Here is a 5,668-nt window from a genome sequence, read left to right as displayed (position 1 = left end):
CAACTGACATTTTGGATCAGATAATTCTTTGTTGTGGGGGCTGTTCTGTGCATTGTAGAATGTTTAGTGTTATCCCTGGCCTGTAGATCCACAATCCTAATCACCAAAAGTGTCTCCAGACATTGATAAATGTCCCCCGGGGAGCAAGATCGTTCTCAGTGGAGTACCACTGTTTCTGTTTGTTTGTTTGTTTTACTTTTTTAAAAAATTAGTTTCAGGTGTACAAAACAACATAATGATTAGACATTTACACCTTTCACAAAGTCCAGAAATAAATCCATGCCTATCTGGTCATCTAATCTATGACAAGGAAGCAAGAATTTATATTGAGGTAAAGACGGTCTATTTAATAAATGATGCTGGGAAAACTGGACAGATAACATGCAAAAAAAATGAAACTGGACCACCTCCTTATGCCATATATAAGAATAAACTCAAAATAGGATAAAGACTTAAATGTAAGGCCCAAAACCATAAAACTCCCAGATAAAAATATAGGAAGTAAACTCTCAGATATTACCCTTAGTAATATTTTTACTGATATATCTCCTTGGGCAAGGGAAACAAACAAACAAAATAAACAAATGGGACTACATTAAACTAAAAAGTTTTTTCACAGCAAAGGAAACCATCAACAAAGCAAAAAGGCATCCTACCGAATGGGAGATGATATTTGCTAATGATACGTCTGATAAGGGGTTAATATCCAAATTTTACACATAGAGAAATAAACTCTTTCAACTCAACACCAAAAACAACCAAACAATCCAATTAAAAAATGGGCAGAGGACCTGAGTAGACATTTCTCCAAAGAGGACATACAAATGGCCAATAGACAAATGAAAAGATGGTCAACGTCACTAATCATCAGAGAAATGACATCACCTCTCTCCGGTCAGAGTGGCCATCATCAATAAATCAACAAACAACAAATGTTGGGGAGGACATGGAGAAAAGGGAATCCTTGTGCACTGTTGCTGGGATTGCAAATTGGTGCAGCCACTATGATAAACAGTATGGAGGTTCCTCAAAAAATTAAAAGTAGAACTACCTTATGACCCAGCAATTCCACTCCTGGGTATTTATCCAAAGAAATCCAAAACATTAATTTGTAAAGATACCGTGTTTCCCCGAAAATAAGACCTCGCTGGACAATCAGCACTAATACGTCTCTTGGAGCAAAAATTAACATAAAACCCAGTCTTATTTTACTCTAATATAGTACTGGGTCTCATATAATATCATATCATATCATATCATATCATATCATATCATATCATATCATATCATATCATAATATTATAATATAATATAATATAATATAATATAATATAATATAATATAATATAATGACCAAAAGGCACATTAGAGCTGATTGTCCAGCTAGGTCTTATTTTCGGGGAAACACGGTATATGTATCCCTGTGTTTTCTGCAGAGAACCAGTTTTTTTTTTTTTTTTTTTTTTGATACATTTATTTATTGGAATATGATTATTGCCATAGCATTGCCTCCATCACATCACATAATTATTATTTTTTTTTTTTTTTTTAATTAGTTTCAGGTGCACAAGACAAAGCAAAACTTAGACATTTATCATTTATGTCCCTCACACTGTGTGAACCCCCCTCCCCCCATCCACTATCCCTCTGTACGTTCCCAAAACCTCTCACCTTCCCCTTATCCCCACCCCCCCGCCCCTCTAGCAACCCTCTGTTTTTCCTCCATGTTTCCAAAACTGTTTCTGATTAGTTCATTCACTTATTCTTTTCTTTAGATTCCGCATATAAGTGAGATCATATGGTATTTGTCTTTCTCTTTCTGACTTATTTCACTTAACATAATGTTCTCTAGGTCCATCCATGTTGTTGCAAATGGTAAGATTTCTTTCTTCTTTACGGCTGCGTAATACTCCATTGTATAAATGTACCACAGTTTCTTAATCCAGTCATCTACTGATGGGCATTTCGGTTGTTTCCAGGTCTTGGCTATTGTATATAGTGCTGCAATAAACATAGGAGTGCATAAAGATTTTTGAATTGGAGTTTTGGATTTCTCCGGATAGATACCTAGGAGTGGGATTGCTGGATCATAAGGTAGTTCCATTTTCAGATTTTTGAGATATCTCCAAACTGTTTTCCATAGTGGCTGCACCAATCTGCATTCCCACCAACAGTGCACCAGCGTTCCCTTTTCTCCGCATCCACGCCAGCACTTGTTGTTTGTTGATTTATTGATGATAGCCATCCTGACTGGGGTGAGGTGGTATCTCATTGTGGTTTTTATTTGCATTTTGCAGAGAACCAGTTTTAAAGTATAGGTGTGTGTATCAATGTGTAGACTCATATTGACAGAGGGAGTGAATGAGGTTGCTAGCATTTGGAACCTGGAAAGTTAGTAGTTCCCTTTTAATCTTGCATATTTCGTTTAAGGGCTATCTTCAGGACCTCAGCAAGTACCTCCTTTCTGCATTTCCTCTTCACTCCAAAACACCACAGCCATCTCATTGATAAGGGTTCCTCCTACTGGACATGCTGTTATTAACGCTTCAGTCACCAAAAGCTAAGATCTTACCCCTTGAGCTAGGACATCCCAGCAACATTCCCCCTCCCTTTCTTGTCACAAATGTACCGAGGAAGTTCAAAGGTCACCTACCATCCCCAGAGCAGAACAGTTTGTAAGAACTGTTTCCTGGATTCAGAGATTGAGAAAGGCCCTTCCTTTTCTCTTCTTACCTCCACTGTGGCACCACGGGCCCTGGGAACTCCAGTCATGGCTTACATACCTGGTCTCTGAGGTGACACCAAGCCCAATAGTGGCAGAATTACTGGAAGGATTGCCTTTGATATCACCAAGTCCTGGACTCCTCTAGGAAGGATGTAACCTACACACCAGTCTCGGGCAGGCATCCACTGATCTCAGGGGCTGTTAGGGGCAGGATTCACTCATTCAATAACTATTTATCAGGTATCAACTATATGCCAGGTACTGGGTCAGGGAAAACTGATGAGTACAGTGGCATAACAGGGAAGCACAGAGTGCTATAGGAACACTTTCAAGAGCGTAAGCAAGCGTGTCAATGACAGCTAAAACCGGAAGCAGAAAGTTGATGGAGGACTTCGTAGTAAGTGATTCAAGGTCAGGCCATCTGAACACAAGGGTCAATCCTAACATCTCTAAGAGTGAAACAAGCGGTCATTATGTTCCTCCCAATGTGACAGAGTAGGAAGGCACGAAGTACCATTTATGGACTATTACTGCAAACAAAACAAAACAAAATAAAACGGTACTGAATCTTTAAGTTTCTAGATTTCACTCCCCATTTATAGGAAATACAGGGGTTAAAGGAGCATGTTAAATGACACCAAAAGGATGCAATCCGACTAACTCAGAATGAGGTAAATTCTCATAGAGGAAATAACTTAGTTTCTTCTACAAATAAATTGAATGAAACAGCGAAAAATAACAGGAGGAGGTATTAGAAATTAAAAGAAATTTAAGACACAAATCAACCCAATAGAACTTGTAGATCTGATGTAGATCTTGATTCAGACAATTCAACCATAACATTTTGGGGACAAATTACCTGAAATTGAACATGAACTAGATATTAGGTGATATGAAAGAATTATTACTAACTTTGTTGAGAATACAATGGCATTGTGGTTATGTTAGTATTAAAAGAAAATAGTCCTATGTTAGAGATACATAAGGAAGAGTTTACAGAGTAAATGATGTTTGGCTTAGCTAACATATTCTAGATAGAATCATGCACTACTTGTGCAATTAAAAAGTGAAAAAATAGTGAAAAGAAGAAGAAACATGAAAGTGTAGAGACCAGGTCTTTCTTATTCACCATTAACATACTAGAGGGTCCTCATTGAATCTAACAGGTTGGGTAGAAAGCATGTCTACAGAAACCAGGTTCCAACGATGCAGGTCATTACAGGGGAGGTCTTCTGGAGCAGAAGCAGAGAACCAGGCAGGATGTGTTCTAAAACCTTGCTATTCAAAGAGTGGTCCATGGCCCAGTAGCACGGGCGTCTCCTAGGTTACCATCAGTACAAAATCTCAGGCCCACCTCAGACCCACTGAATCAAAAACTGCATTTTAACAAGATCCCCAGGTGACTCACATGCATATGGACGCTTGAGACCCCCTGCTCTAAGTGCCTGCTCAACGTTTAATAAAGTTGCTTCATTATCCACCTGTGAAAGTGTCTAGTGACCAAATCTAAGATTTCATGCAGAATCCCCCAAGAGCAAAGATTTGTGTATTAATCTGTTGCAACACCTACACAGGTTCCCTTACTAATGGCAGATCCACCATCTATTCCTGGCCCCCAGCCACACAACATCCTCCCTGCCATGCTTCCTAATTGGTAATCTGCCACCCATGACCTTGACCAGATGGTGTACTGCCTTGGGACCCCTGGCCTCATCAGCTGATTCCACACTCAGCCAGAACCACATTACAAAAGGGAGGCTAGCGCCTGGAGCATCCGTAGAGACGAATGGGCCCCCAAAGATTGTGGCATGCAATTAAAGGGAAAGAACTCTATTAAGTATTTTTATGAGAGGCCAAGGCCCTTTACAGATAGGGGTCACCAGCCCTGCTATTAATCTAGTCTTGCTCTGTCCTCCAAATAGAAAATATTTTACATAGGAAGAGATATGAGGAGGGCACAGGGCAGCTGTGGAGTGCTTCAAATCCATTCAGCTAAGTGGACTGTCTGCTACCCTCCCTTCTCCCAAGACAGGAAGGAAGGTCTGTCTCCATTAGTGTTGTCTTTCCTTTTGGGCAGGGCCAACGTCTATGTCTTCTTTGTGATTAACTTTTGGTCAGGCCCATGGCTGTTTAACGATATTGATGCTGGCAATGGCTTTGATGAATAGGGTCTGAGGAATTGCACACTTCATATCTGAGTTGAGATGAGGCACGGGGCAACCACCTCACAGCCTTCTTTGTGAGGTATCTCAAAAGCAACGCTTTCCGTGTTTCTGAATATTTACCATCAGGTATGCCCAATATCTGTCCGTCTGACCCTTTTTGCTTTGCTTCAGCAGCCCCGGGGGTCAGAAATGCAGAGCAGAGCAGTGGGACTGAGTGGGGGGTAGTGGTTTAGGATGTGGGCTCTGGAGCCAATGACTTGAGTTTAAATCCCCATTTTGCTAGTTACCTGCCGTGTAACATGGAAGTCACTTATCCCCTCTATGCCTCAGTTTCCTACATGTAAAATAGGGACGATAATGACATCTACCTCATAATTTCGCTGTGAGAATTAGATGAGGTCATATATATAAGGCACTCAGAAAGTGCCTGGAACAGAATAAGTGTTCATTAATGTTATTTATTACCACCTATGCAAATACTTACATTCCAAAACAGATTCTGACACCAACTAAGAGTCCTACAATTCAATTCAATTCTGACACTAACCACCCAGAGTTAGCACAGACCCCATGCGTTAAGGGCGTCCTTCTTCAGTTCTGACAAGACCTAAAGTTAGTGTTAGATCCCACAAGACAAAGGGCAAGGTCCCCACGACTACCCTTATTTCAGATGCCAATTACACGTGGCATCCCCAGGAGACCTGCACTTCTGTCTGACTTGGCTACAAATTTGGGGGTTTCCATGACCCCCCTTCAGGTTTGATATTCACTAGAATGA

Source organism: Rhinolophus sinicus, chromosome 7 (genome assembly GCF_057876585.1).
Source record: "Rhinolophus sinicus isolate RSI-liver-muscle chromosome 7, RSI-T2T, whole genome shotgun sequence".
Lineage (NCBI taxonomy): Eukaryota > Metazoa > Chordata > Mammalia > Chiroptera > Rhinolophidae > Rhinolophus > Rhinolophus sinicus.
Note: the sequence above shows the minus strand (reverse complement) of the source record.